This window comes from Carassius auratus, chromosome 26 (genome assembly GCF_003368295.1).
Source record: "Carassius auratus strain Wakin chromosome 26, ASM336829v1, whole genome shotgun sequence".
In the NCBI taxonomy this organism is placed as follows: Eukaryota; Metazoa; Chordata; class Actinopteri; order Cypriniformes; family Cyprinidae; genus Carassius; species Carassius auratus.
This window is the reverse complement of record NC_039268.1, coordinates 6,547,352-6,563,044: the sequence shown is the minus strand read 5'-3', so window position 1 is coordinate 6,563,044 and position 15,693 is coordinate 6,547,352. Positions and strand designations below refer to the sequence as shown.

The following is a 15,693-nucleotide window of genomic DNA, read 5'->3' as shown; positions in this document are numbered from 1 at the left end:
CGGTCTTTTTGCCCTTGAGTGGCAGAGGTGACCTCAGCATCAGCATCTCATATCTGCGTTCCCGATTGAAGTGTTCTGGTTGCCATGACTACTGAGAGCCTGTGAGGGACCGATGCGCGGCGCTGCTCTCTATCTCACTCTATAGGCTGTGATATAAAATACTCCTCAAGCGACGATTGGATGATGTCTGGATAAAGTCTCTATTAAGCACTAACCTCTCACGTTCGTGACGTGCGCAAGCATCGCGTCGTTTTGAGTATGCAAAACGAATGTGATCTTGCGTTTCCATCTCCGCCTCCTTCTGGAGCCGATAAGGAGAGGCGTTTCGTCATGTGTAAAGAGACAGTTTTACCGCAATGCTATTTCAATAGCTCTCCAGCTCCGTGCGAGAGCCACTGACCCAAGAGGAAAGGGTGGTGCCGCGCACTGGCATAGTCCATGTGCGTTTACGCGTTTATTTGGAGTCGGCTCGCAGAGAAGAAGCGAGCGGAGCAGGTGTGCGCTTTCAGTCTAGATTCAGACCTCGTCTCTCTCGTCCCTGACTTTGATGGACTTACGTGCTGCGCGTTAACTGCGGTGGATGACTCCATATGCTTGCTTATTGCTCAGGGTAAGGACGCTTGTTTCGCGGTCACGCGCTGACAGAATCACAACGGCGCAGTCAGAATGAGAAGAGTTTGCGATTCCAGAGGCAGATTTCAAAGACAAATTTCAGTAACAACGAGAGAATGAATTTTAAATGTAGTTTTAAGAGAATTCCAGATACAAACCTCAGGTGCAGATTTTGCTGCAGATTCAGAGTTCGATTCCAAAGGCAGATGTTAGTTAATGTTTGTAGCTTACTGCAGAAGCACGTCATTCCAAATAGAGATTTCAGTTTATTATTGAACATGAAATAGAGACTTAAATAAGGATCCTTTAACTATAGCCTAAAACAAAAATGCACTATTTATGACCAAGTTTGTGACTTTAAAAGGTAATGTAGGCTACATCTCTCATATGCTGTAACACTTTTTCATCACCTATTTTTTATTCTCTGCCGCTCTCAGTTTGCAGTAGCTACATGGCGGTGGTTACATCGTTAAAGTAGCACTGCTGCGTATTTGGAAGGTGCTGCATACCAGTTTCAATTTAAGATGTTTTGCTCTCAGATTCTGATATGTTGTAGCCTTATAGTTGACCCAACAAGTTTTGTCCATAATTCCGAAATACGTTTGCTGTGTGGATATGCAGAGAGTGAAACTGATTACCCGTAACTCAATCTGGCGTGACCTTGCACGACAACAAAGAGCGCTTGTGTACCAAAATCTTGCGCCAAGATCTTTTGGCTTAATTGATTAACATAACAATTAAGAGGCTTGTCATTACCCGCTCATTAGCGAGGAGGTCCAGTGGACGGTGGAAGTAGATGAACGGTTTGGATTTATTATCCTGGGATGTAATTTCATAAAAAATTCATAACTGTTTCCACAATCAACTAATTCAAGCATTATTTTCAGCCTGTTACACAGTTTATTTTTGTTGTTGTTGTTTTTTTTTTTTTTTTTTTTTTTTTTGCGCAGTGAATCTAAATATGTATTTATATAATATACAAATTATATATATATATAATATATAAAAGCTATAATATATCTTAATGAATGGAAATTAATTAATTATTAATAACTTTAAATTGATATTTAATATAATTAATAATAATTAATATTATGTAATTATGTATTTTTCTTTATAAAAGATACCATTTATTTGTTATACATTTTAACAAATAAATAAATGTATTTATCTATTTGTAATACTTCCTATAATTAATGGTAATCATTTGTGTTATTTATAGCATTTAATTGGATATATATTTACCAAAATTGTAATAATATAACTGTATATAATAATTCTAATAATAATAATAAAAGTAATGATAATAATAATAATAATAATAATAATAATTATTATTATTATTATTATTGTCTTTATTATTATGTTTTCTTTAATTTTTTTACATATAAATATTCATTCCGGTTTATTTATGCTTTTATGTTTTATTAAACTTATAGTTTCTTCAGATGGTGGATGTACTAATGAACTCACTGTAGAAATCAAAATAAAGTTTGTTGTTTAAGTGGTGAGGTTACCATAGTCGAAGAGCTGACTATGGCCTGGGGACAGAATGCTATATGTGTTAAAGCAGAACAGAGAGAATGGTGGTGCTTTAATCTCTTGTGAACTAGATCGGTTTGATATTGTGCTTATATAGGATGGTGTCATGACAGGTAAATTAGGATATCTATCCCTCTATCTCACTTTAGGTCTGGATGTCAGTATTGCACATTCATTTAAATACTGTTCTTGTGGGTGATTAACTAGCGGGGAAAGGGCACGCCAGGTAATGTAATTATGCCATTGACCTCACACTGAAATTGAATACTTACATAATTATGAAATAAATCAAATAATTTGAAGGTTAGATTAATTTGATTAATTTGCATATGAAGGAATTGCAGTTTACTAGTTACCATCATTCTAAAGTATGTACAGTAGCACATAATGTATACAGATACAAAACTGAAAGCTTTCAGTCACAGCATCTACATAATTAACGAGTCTATTAAAAATGCTGCTCTGGGGTGGGGGTGGGGGGGGTGAGGCAAATGAAGCTCTCTCTGAAGTTACTTAACATTAATTCCTCATCATTCATATTTAATGCAGGCTTTATGGCTCATTCTCAAAGTTTATGAATCCTGTGTGTGCTCTCTATAAAACTGCTATGTTACAGTGCATTCAATTAGAAAATAATCTGAATTCTTCAAAAAAGGTAAGGACATCTGACAGACAGACAAAGAGACAGACAGACACATGCATGTAGCGCAACAGTGTCAAAAAGGTGTGAAGTGCTAAAGAAAGCATGTGTTTGAGTGATGAGATGTGCATGTCTGAAGCCAAGGTGTCTGTGTACATTTGTCTAATGTTACTGGGTAGAGATCCCTAGAATAGTGCTGGATAAAGTGAAGATTATTCTCTACATAGACCCACAGTATCTGCAGGAGTGAGAAGAATATTTATTGGACATATGTCAAATGGTCTGATCCCTCTTTAAAAAGGTGGTTGATTGCGATTTTACTTTTTTAACATTAGTTAGTTTGTAATGTTTCTATTTGAGCACTAACAATATCTTCAAAGTTGCATAGTTGAAAGTTTAATGCAAATTGAAAAAAAATATATATTTTTTTAACTTTAAAAATTCTGGCAGTTTAAAGCCTACAAAAATTGCTGGTCAGGGACTATACAACGAGCTTCTTCCCAGGTTCCTTACGTCACGAACCCAGATAAACCATGCCCCTGGGTACACGCAACAAAGGGGGCAAGGCCATGTTGTGCTGCTTTAGAGAAGAGGAAGAGAAAACTAGGGGTCCACGTAAAAATGTATGCATATATGAATCTGGATTCTGTCTTCTATCGATTCTAATGGATTCACAAGTTTCAAAATCAGTGTTCTAAATCATTGATTCTCAATCCTGTTCCTCACGTCACCCTGCTCTCTCTCTCTCTCTCTCTCTCTCTCTCTCTCTCTCTCTCTCATATTCAGATCATCAGACCAGCTCCAACTAACTGTTCCATTTATACATTTATTTTGTATAAATGTTTATAAATAAACATATCACATATTGTACACTGAATAAAGCATTGCAATTTTGATGCACTTAGAAACTTAACATTCGATTTATGGTGATTTTAAGTGCTATTTAATGTATGGTGCTTTTGGGAAACAGGACATGAAAATAAGACGATTTGGTTAATGGGGTACAGAGCATTAAGATGAAAAGGTTTTTTTTTTTTTTTTTTTAGACTCCATTTATCTCTAACTAAAACTAGTGTTGCCGTAAAGGGCAAATGGCAATACAGTAGCAGTGACTGCTGTATCGACCCACCGATATATGATTATACATGTGTTTACTTAACAGCAATGCTTTTTATAACCTCTCACTTGCCGTGTCAGGAATGTTTGGCTGGTATTCACTGTGATAATGGATTGGGTGTTGAGATGGGTCAGCAGAGGTAGTGTCTATCCATTCCCTCCACTGTGAATTCAAACAAGAGTTTGTTTAATTGGTAAAAACAATTTGTTGCATAATTTGTATTTGTATTAGTTTAGTGAGGAAATGGAGTGCTGTATCATAGTATCATGTTGAACTGATGATGTAAATGAAATAACATGAATCAATGGATTAGGATCAGCTTTCCTCTTTCCCATACTTTGTTGTCTTTTTTTGGCATGATCTCTTCCCTAGAACAGCCATCATTTGTATTTCATCCTGACTGTAGTTTTATCGGGCTACTGGAAAATGTTCTCACCATTACATCATTGGTGTGCATAGTGTCAGTTTGCTGCTTGTTGCGATAACACAGTCATCCCTGGCATGTACATGACCTGTGATCACATCCTTTTTCGTAAAACGTAACTATTTTACTATGTGACAAATTTGTATGAAATCTTACTTTGTGAATTTTACGGAAAATAAATGGTAAAAACTGTACATGATTAGGAATCGGTCACCAATTTGCCAGAACACAGCAAATTAAATCATTCTCCACAATTGTGTGAACTAATCCAGATTTTTAGAGTAAACTTTAGTACAGATGCATAATTAGGTTTAATTGTACAATTTTATAAGATATGTCACATAATCTTAAATGACTGTTTGATACACCTGCATCAGCCTTTAACATAAAGACTGTTGACTGTTTGACTTCAGTGTAGTTACTGAACTTTTGATTCATATTTAAATTGGCCGAGATACAACTATTATATAATATTTGGACAAGATACAACTATTTGAAAATCTGGAATCTGAGGGAGCAAAAAAGTTCTTAGCAATGCATGTTACTAATCAAAAATTATAACAAATTTAACAAAATATATTAATGGAACATGATTAATATACTTAATATCCTAATGTTTTTTGGCTTAAAAGAAAAATATGCAATTTTGACCCATAAAATGTATTGTTGGCTAATGCTCTAAAGGTACCTGTGCTACTTATTACTTGTTTTGTGGTCCAGGGTCACATATATAATGTGTGTGTGTGTGTGTGTGTGTGCGCACGTGTGTGACTTTTTACATTGATTTAATGTAGCTGTACAGCTGCTTACACTGACACTAAAACAGCTGCACACACAAATCCACACATTAGCCTGAGACCAAGCAGAGTTCTTCATCAGCAGACAGCATTTTGATGTGGTGATGTATGTGTCTCTTAAATGCTAGGTCAGTAGATAAGGTATGCACATTTCTCAAACTCCTCTCTTGAACATTATGAGTCTCTCTTTGGGACCATCATTTAAATGTGAAGCACTTTAAGGTGCTTTATGGCTTGTTAAATTTCCCTGAGGTCATTAAGCTGCTTGCAGCGGATGTTAAGAGGTTGGGTCACTGATTCAGACGTGACAGGTGGAGCCATACAGACCCCATAAGGGAACTTTCTAGGCACTACAGAAGCATGTCCGACTACCAAAATAGACCTATCTGATCTCTCGCCCTCTTTTTCTCTCACCCCACCGATCTTTCACTGTCTAACCCTCCTGTCCCCCAGGAGTGGTGCTCTGCTCTGGACTTGACAAGAATAGCCTGAGGACAGAGGAAAAATCTAATTAAAAACTAAAACTAATAGGTAAAAAAAAAAAGGAAAGAACAAAGTGCCATGCTGACATTTCTTTGACTGACGTTTGTACAAGAGTGAGAGTGGAATTTATATGACGGTAGGATCATTCAGGCTTGTTCTATCCCTCTGTCTCTCATCCTTTCTTTCTATCCCCCCATCTCTTGCTTTCTCTCTTATTGTTATGCTGATCACGCATCTTTTACTAGAGTGAAATGGCATTGTCTCTTCATGTGTCTGACTGCATCTCTATTAACAAAAAATAAAATAAAAAATCTGTCGGAGTCAGTTTTTTGGGCTCTATAGATCAGGTTGATATTATTTCCCAATCATAGAAAGGGATGTTCTCTTTTCCAAAACCAAGTAAAGCACTACAGAAGCAGAATAGCGGCACTTCCCACACTTTGGATCGATTGCTCCAAATGGTACATGGTTTAATTATTCTGCCTCCTAACCTTGTTGTAACCCAATTCTAAGGGAAATTCTAAGACCATCCCAGAATGCATTTCAATGAGATAAAACAGGAAGTGAGATGAATGCAGATTATAAAAATTAGGTCAGAGTAATTAAAATGTATGATCTTACCAAATATTTGTTTGTGCTGTGCATTTTTTATGCTTAGCATTAGCATTCACCTTATTTTGAACATAAAAGTAGGCATGGCCATTATTATCTTCACAAGACTTCTGCTATCAGCTACTTCTAGTTATTTAAAAATAAACCTTTACTTCACTTGATTATGCTAACTGGTATTTGTTATCATATTATTGTAAGCCATTATCATAATCATAAACACACTAGTTTGTTCCAGAAATAGTTGTACCATTTACTGCACTTTATTACACAGCTCTGTGGAATACTATATTCTGATTGGTCAGTCACGACATTCTGAGGTAAGTTATCCGTCTATAGAAGCCGATAAAAGCTGATAACACAGGCTCATCCGGCTAACTGAAGTCGGGGCTGTACTCTTGCTAGGAACTGTTTTTCTTGCTGGAAGCTTTGTGTTTGTTTAGCTAATATATTAAAACTTGATTCAAAATGCTGTACAATTATTTAATTATGTCATACTGGTATTGCGGACACATTATCATTTCATACAAAAACAGCTGCTGCCATTTTGCTACGATTGTTTTGTATGAATTGTTTGGATTATAAGATAACTATGTGGCAAGTAGGCTTGTAATAAGTGGGATAATGTACATGCTGGATGTGCATTATCCCTTACTTAAAATACACTTAATATTCAATAATATGGCAATACTTCAGTAATGATGACCCTAGTGGCTTGAGGTGAATAGAGTTGCTTATAGTACTGAACTCTTTTTTTATTTGAATTTTGCACAGTTATTGATCTGAACTGAATCAACACTAAACTGAATTATAGTGTGTGAATATATCAGTAAACATCTTTGGAGAGATGTTTTACACTAGAATTTGAAATGGTCTCATATTTAATGAAGTTCATCAGTATTAATGAAGTGCATCATTAATTCTGTAATTTTCCTGCTTTGAAACTATCTAAATTGTATATGTAAGTGCTATGTAAATAAAGGTGACTTGATTTGAATATACCAGCTAATGGATTAGAAGGCTAATATATTCTCAGGAAATTGCTTTAATATAAAAAAAATAGTTAATTAAAAAAAACTATAGTAATAATATTAATAATAGTAATTTTTATTTTTTATTAAAAAATATTATTAATAATTTTTTAAGTAGCGCTGATCCCTCTAGATTTTGACTTGCATGGATATTGAAAAACAAATGATCTTTATCATTTCACTAAGTCTTTGAAGTCAGAGTTAAAGAGCAGGTACACTTTTATAGATGTGACTGGTGAGTAGGTCAGTGCAGTCTGCAGTGCAAGTCATATTGCTGCAAAAGCTGCAGTGAGTCTCCCAGGGAGGATTGCAGCATTTTAGCCTGTGCTACTGTTATGTATAGAAGATAAAGACACATTTGTCATTATTGTTTCAGAGGAATTCACCAAAATAACTAAAATCGCAATTTTAAAGGAACAAGTGCATCTGGTATTTTCTTTCTTTCTTTCTTTCTTTCTTTCTTTCTTTCTTTCTTTCTTTCTTTCTTTCTTTCTTTCTTTCTTTCTTTCTTTCTTTCTTTCTTTCTTTCTTTCTTTCTTTCCATAGATGACAAAATAAAGCCAGCGTCAAAATAAGGTTGTGGTTCTAGCCCAACACTTTCCTAGAAATAGAACACAAAAAGTCAGCCTGCAGTTTAGACCAGAGTCATCAAATGAAACCAAAAGGATTTTTCAAATAAATCTTTTTAAAGATCAGCCCGTATGCGAAAATTCTTTCTATTTTATTTTATGATATAAACTACACTTGTTTGCGTGCACTCTGAAGTTGCTCAGATTTTGAGATATTTAGATTTTGCTTCCATATATTAAATGTTTAATTTTGGGATTTTATTAATTAAATGTGAGGCAGAATAATGGTGGCCTTAACTACTTTTTACTTACATTTAAATTAATATTTTGATACAGTGCATTTATTGTGTACATACGTTTGACATTGTACTTATATTTTAAAAATACCTGCATGTAATTACATCTGTAATTAATTTCTGTAATTACATATATAACTTATCCCTTACACCTTAACTCACCCTTAAACCTACCCATACCACCAGACCTGTCCCTAACCTTACCCGTATCCCACCTCAATAGCAGAAAAAGTGTTTTGCAATACAATATTAACACAATAAGTACATTGTACACAATAAGTACATAGTAGTTAAGGCACCTAATATAAAGTGGGACCTATGTTTTACAGACTATTTTGAAAGTTCTTTGATAATTTGATAATTCATTGATAACACTGAATGATAGGATGAAGGCTGTCTGCTGTCCTTATTTCTGTGTTTAGTCTGTGTGTGTCTTTAGTTAGTCTCTCAATGTTGAACTGGAACGTCACCTTGACTTCATCACCCCTAAAGTACATAGAAAGTGAGATCCCTGATGGCATTACACACGCACACGCGCACAAACACAGACTCCAATTCATGCACATCTGTACCCAACGTCTAATACTACAACTCGTTCACTCCCAGTAACAGTTGGAATAATTCTCTGCAGTTTTAATGATTTATATGACATTTACAACTCTGACACTGAATTTAAACAAATGAGGCCAACTCATTGTAAACCATTGTTATTTGACTTTCTCTATGTTTGTTTATTAGAGATAAAGTAGATGGAAAGGGAGAGTGAGAGGATGTGTGTAACAACTCTTAATGTGTTTTTTCCCTCTCTTCCTCATTCCTCTGTTTGTGTGTGATTTGTTTAAGCTCACTAGCTTCCACCACAACAAAGGCCTCAAAAGGGAACAGTGAGTTTGAGTTTCAGTGGTCTGGGAATACTTGTAAACCTGGCCAAACAGGGCATGCAGGCAGGCACACACACACACACACACACACACACACAAATAATCACATTCAGTAGCCTAAATAGGAACAAACAATAGAATTCTATTGTTTTATGTTTGAATAATTATAAATAATGCTGACTAACTCAAATGCTCATAGTCTGACCAATAATATATACACAAACAACAAACAATTTGTTACCAGTCAGACTTATTAATACTTTTTTACACACAGTAACAAAACATAAGGGAACAAGTATGTGCTTTTACAATGTTATTCAATTCTTTTGAGCTCTCAATTTATCAAATTATCCGGAAAATAAAATTATCTTGGTTTCAAAAAAAAAAAAAAAAAAACATTCAACAGAAGTCAGCTGATAATAATATTAGGAAATGTTTCTTTCTCACTAAATCAGCATATTAAAGTAGGAAATAGTTATTTATTTGTTGACTTTCAGAAACATTTAAAAAGTTTACCGACCCCAAACATTTAAACGATACTTAAGTATTATCACATGAACCAAAAGTATGCCCTCCAAACACTTGTAGAAATGTATTTTTATAGATGACTGAGCATGCTTTTCAGAAAGGATAGCAGTGCGAGGCTTTATATTTAGACTCATCATATCAGTGGAATTTGTACTGGAGTGGATGTGTGACGTTATTTAGACTGAAGTATGATGGATGGATTGCAGGTGATTCTGTTCAAGCTTCCTCTGTCTATTTTCCTGTAATAGAAGTTAAGTGTGTGATGTGGTCTGTGCTATGCCGTCCAATGACTTTTAGGAAGCAAGTTTCTAAAGAGAGTTTGTTTAGTACATAGACCAAGAGACTGTAACGTAGCCAGTGAAATATTTCACACCTTGTTTTTCCAAAGGTGTATCACTGTATTGTAGTGATTTTCAGAATACATGCTATTTATTGTGAACTGATTTCAGCACAGTCATGATGTGTTTTATAAATATGACTATAGAGAAATGACAGAGACTTAACCACCATTGTGTGTATGACTCATGCACTCTATCTTGAGCCTTCTAAAGTCATATTATAATGAAAAACCCTGTTGGGCAATGGAAATAATGAAGTGAGAAGAAGAAAAAAATCATGAGGATGAATGCATGTGCCTTTTTCCATATTTAAGACATTAATTGCATAAGTTAAAATGTGTGAGTTTTAGCAACAGTCTGCACTTTTGCTGCATGAGTCTGAGTAGTGTTTGCATCTATGTAGTGTGTGCGAATAAAAGAGGCATTGTTCATGTTCCTGTAATGAGCCAAACTCTTACCATATTTTATGGTGCACACAAACCACAGCAATTAGTCCAATTAGCACTGAGCCCTAATGAAGTTTACGCTGTGGTGTGTATGTGTGTGAGGAATTGCTCTTTGTTAATATCCTGTCCTGAAGGAGCTCATTCATCTTACATAATACTGCATGCCACAGGCTCTCATGGAATTTCTCATTTCTCTGTCCTTGTGGTTTATGTTGTTTAATTACTCTCCTGTGTCTCTCCCTGTTTTCATCCTCTTCATATTCTGCTGAAGCATAGTAATTCTTTATTCTTTACTGCATAATACAATTGTGCAAATTTTTCATTTCACCAAATTTGATTATTATTATTTTTTTATATATATAGCTCAAGGCTATTACTTATTTATTTGTCTCCTATTTCTCTATCTGACATGCTTTTGTTGCCCCTAGCACAGTGATTTTCCTTTTCCTCAGATCACCACTTCTTTCCCTGGGCATGAATATCTTGTTGGCTCTGCGAGGAGTAACAGGTTATCATGATGAATATGTAATTAGGCCCTACATGTTCGGTAGGGATGCTGCATTACATAATTATCAGAACAGATTTGGAGAAATGGAGCATTACATCATCTGCTAACCAATGGATCCTCTGCAGTGAATGGGTGCCGTCAGAATGAGTGTTCAAACAAGTGAAAAAACATCAAAATAATCCACAATCCAAACTGCTATGAAAAGCTGTCTGTTTGTAATAATGTGTAAATTATTACAATAAAACTTCAAACTGCAGTTTCTGGCCAAAATACAAATCCTCTATCCAGTTACTTTAATGGAAAAGTTGTCTCATCTGAATCAGGAGAGAAATGTGCACATACTGTATCAAGCTCGGTTTTAAAGTAAAATGGTCAGAACCAGTTCTAAAAGAATGTACTGGTGGATTTTGTTGTGAAAGGACAACTGGGGGATGGATTATGGATTTTGGCCAGAAGCATCTCCTTGAAACAATCATTTTGACGGCACCCATTCACTGCACTAAGTGAGCAAGTGACGTAATCATATGCATTAGTGTTGTCACGATACCAAAATTATTGTTTCGATACCGATACCTTTGCATATCGCCAAATCTGTTCCGACAAAGAAACAAACTAATAGGTCTAATTGTAACTTCTTTGCAGCAAATGAAAAGGAATGTAAGTAATTTTAATGAATCAAACTTTGATTCTATTTCTATTCTGTTTAATATAGCAACAGGAATAGAGAATGCAGTAGATTATTATTTTGGATTGAGAATATTTTGGACCAGCAATGTTTCATTAGCCTTTATTGTCTTTTTTTGTTTTGGAGATCATAAGGTTAAAGCTCCAGGGAAACAGAAGTGCCTGGTTGCAGTTAACTAGAATATCTGTGGTCAGTAGGGAAACCAAGGGAGCAATCTGGACCCAGCAACAGCAGCTGGTATTTAACCACCCAGAGCCGCTTAAACGCCTTTTTGCAACTCCTGATAAAATGTTTTTAATTTATTAGCCTTTGACAAATATCCCACAAAAATGTACTAAGCAAATATCTTGGACCTGTTTCAAAAAACAAAATGGATTCTTCCTTATTTGGATGGGTCTTGTGATCGGAAGGGACTCGAGACTTTCTGTGTCTGCATTCAGATTTATGTTCTGGCTTGAAATTCTGAAGGAAGGATATGGCTGCTGTCCTCAGTGTTGAACTGAATTTGCATTTAAGTGGTATGTAAGCTGCGTGTTGCTTACTTATCAAAGATTGAAACTGTAAGGATAGGTGAGTCTGCTCCTCTCTTGTACAACCTTAAATAGGGGCATACACACTTATAGGCACACACATAATCTTAAGTGGTGAAAGTCTGTAAGTGTGCCCACCATGGTGGCCCTGATATGCTGTGACCTTTCCCCTTAAAAATATATATATTTGTGTAAAATATTAAGAATGATAATGAATATATTGACTTTATTTATTCAGAATTATATATAGTTATAGAAATATAGTTTAGACATTTTTTTTTCATTTGCTTTCAAAAGTAAATTATTCTTGTTTTAAACATTTTAGATATTTTGCATATTTCCTGATAAACAGGACCAAATACCAATTCTTTCTTTCTTTTTTCTTTTTCCGATTTTGAACATTTTAATTTAGTTCTTTTTCTTTTCCTTTCTTTTCTTCTTTTCCTTTTTTATTTTCTTTTGCAATGAATGTATGTGTCTTTCTGTGTTAAGTTATTGTGTTGTATTTTTCTGTGTGTGTGGTTTCCCATTGTATGAGTATAGCACATGGGCAGAATGTCATGTGTTTTATAATGGTTTATTTCTGCATGCAAAATTTCTTTGTGGCTGTGGCATTCACCAGTTTAGGATTTTCTATGTCTGTCACAGTAGCAGGAATCTAGATCATGTTCCAGTCATATCTGTTAAAATAATATGAGGCAGTACAGAACTGAATCAAACTTGACTGATGGAGCTCTGCTTTATTTCACGGCATTATTGCTTTCTGAGTTCCTCGTGTAACCATACTGCCCTGTGTCACACAGTTAACCACATGATACAAAAATAACTGAATTCTACCGTAAACCACATCGTCCTCTAAAAAAACCCGAAAATAAATCATAAATCACTCTGCAGTACTGGAGCACTGTCAGCAGTACTACTTTCCAAAATCAAAAAAAAATTGATCTAGCATTATTATTTTTTGGCTCTATTTCAGTCACAATAAAATAAATATGGTTAAATCGGCATTCGTGCACTACTGATCCATAATTTTATCAGTAATCGATTCATAATGAGTAAATGAAAACTTGTGCAAAAAACTGTATAGAAGAAAGACTTTCGGATCAATGGTAATAAATTCCCACCAGATTCTCATTCCGTTCTTGTTATCTATAGCATTTAGCATTATATTATTAGCATTTAGCATTGTGGTAAAACACTGCTTTTGTGTAAACTCAGTTAAAAGAACTGGTTTAGTTCAAAACATGAGCCTAGTTTACTTGCTGTGTACTGTGCCAGACGCTTCACTGCACTAATAGGAAGTGGAATGTGGTTTGTGGCGCTATGGCTGAAGCCACTAATGAATCAGTGTCTCTGACAGAGGGAAGCAGAGAGTCTGTGGTTTGGGCAGGGACGGAGCAGACAGGAGCGTAAAGGATCTACACAAAACTTTTAAAAACACACATTTTCATTTGGGCATCCAATATAACAATAATGACAACTTTGGTGCAACTTAGAAACCCACACAGCCTTTCACATCTCTCTAATGGCACAAACACACACGCACAACAGCAAAACAACCTTGTATAGTTTCCTCCTCTCACTCCCACTAGCTTTAGATAGAATAGCTAATCAGGCTAAACACCACCAGTCATTTTTTTGTTCCAGCTCAAGCTTGATGTTGTCCTCCCCTGTTTTGTAGATTCTATCATCAAGTTAAGTAGAGCTGATTTATTTAGCTGACTTGAATTCTCTGGCCCCTTTAAATCTGTCATGGTGGTTTAAAAATATTGCGAAATAAATTATTTGGCAGACGTTAGTGGCCTATTCGGAGTGATTTTATTTAACGCACATTCACTCATACACACAGCAGATTTGTAATGTATAACCGTCCTACATTTACCTTACCAGCTGTTATATATGGCATAAAAATGACCTTATTACAGAGAAATGTTCTCTGCCACCAGTTCTGTCATATAAAGAAGATTAAGTCTTTTATTATTAAGAGCCATTCTTTACTGTACCTCTCAGGAAAATGTCATCAATAGAGGCCATGTTTGATTAAGTACATAACAGTCCTGAAGCGGTTTCAGTTAAGAATTACAAGGCTTAATAGGTGCTTAGAAATATTTACAAATGCTGCCAAATACTCTTAAATATCAGCTACAGGCTTAATGGAATAATTCATTAAAAATGGAACATGAACATGAATATTATTACAGCTGTTTTATGTGAAAGAATAAAAAATAACATTGGATTTCATTTACTTAAATTCTAAATATCCCTTTACTGGAGAAGTTGATGGATACCTTAAGATGTATAAATAGCAAATATATCTGTAGTGCTGTCAGACGTAAAATATCTTCTGTCATGTGGTTCATATTGATGTTCTTATGGTTGCCAGAACTCCTGTGAATCAGCTATTAGATCAGTTCCCTGCAGACAAACTAGATTCATGATCACAAACAGTTTTTCGAGAATCATGGAAGAACTTTGTGATGGATTTCACAATTTGAGATTGTGTGTCCTCCTTCATCTCATATTGCTCTAATATTGCTTCCTAGATTTTACTCCTTCACAAAATGAGAAAGATCCCTAGAGAACTCTCTTGGTCTTCACAACACTCCTGTATGTAACACTTCAGAATTGGACAGCATATGAACATACACACGTTTGGGGTCTGTAAGTAAAAAGGATTTATCCTGAGACTTATTCTGACATTTTATGTTACAAAAGGTATTTATTTAATATTATGCAAATACATTAAACAGCACAACTGTTTTTAACATTGATAATAATGAGAATGTTTTTCCTGAGCACCAAATTAGCATATTAGAATGATTTCTAAAAAATGGTGTCACACTGAAAACTGTAAATTGTAATAATATTTTCCCAATATATGCAGTCTTGGTAGGCATAGGAGACTTCTTTAAAAAAAAATAATAGTGTGTGTTCCATTAAACAGCTGTTGTGATGCCTCTGGTCTGCCCATTAAAACTCGATCCATGTCCTGTCCTGTCACTGTATGCTGATCTATAGTGCCCACCTTCCAGGGGTGTAGGCAGTGGATGGGTCTGACGGGCACAGGCCTGTGCAGTCTAATGAAATGGCCTCCCAGTTTATTATACAAATATAATATTTGTGCTGTCTAAAGAATTTAAGACCAGCTGTTGCCAGTCATTTTCACAAAGCATCTTTTCATAAGTTTTGTGACCGACACCAGCAACTAATTGCACTGAAAAAAGTATAAATATATGTTTTAAATCACAAATCAAATCACTTATTTTAGCTACATAAATATAAAAAAATAATAAAACACTGAGAGTTAGTCAACTAAATTTGTTTATTTAAATGTATCTTCTAAAATCAATTGACTTGACCTTAAAAAATTTAGCAAATTCCATTTTTTTTCTTCAGTGCACCTGTTTGCAAATATATCTATTTAATAGATTTAATAGATATATTTGCAAAAAGGTGCACAAAAAAAAAGGAATTTGCTAAATTTTTAATGGATAGAGTTTTAGATTCTATTAATTTAAATAATGAATTAATAAATAAATCAAATAAAAAAAAAAATCACAAACATGATATTTCTGAATAAAATTATTTTATACAGGTTAGTTCTATATAATAGGGTATAATAGGGTACATTCAGCCTAGTTTTTTGCAGTGAGTACA

At 34.8% G+C, this 15,693-nt stretch overlaps 1 protein-coding gene across 14 annotated transcripts in view; it reads left to right on the top strand.

Annotated features, from left to right (window-relative positions):
- The window catches only part of LOC113044175 (sorbin and SH3 domain-containing protein 2-like), a 76,665-nt gene that overhangs the window by 16,911 nt on the left and 44,061 nt on the right, over positions 1-15,693 (top strand). For 3 of the 14 annotated variants that reach the window (XM_026203877.1, XM_026203869.1, XM_026203876.1), the window contains exon 1: positions 224-610. The exons of 1 other annotated variant lie outside the window; for it this stretch is intronic. The gene's annotated coding sequence lies outside the window, so the exon portion shown is untranslated. Of the gene's footprint in view, positions 1-211; positions 611-5,152; positions 5,752-14,565; positions 14,698-15,693 lie in introns of those variants that run through there. 10 more of the 14 variants (XM_026203875.1, XM_026203880.1, XM_026203881.1 and 7 more) reach the window with 10 other exon arrangements.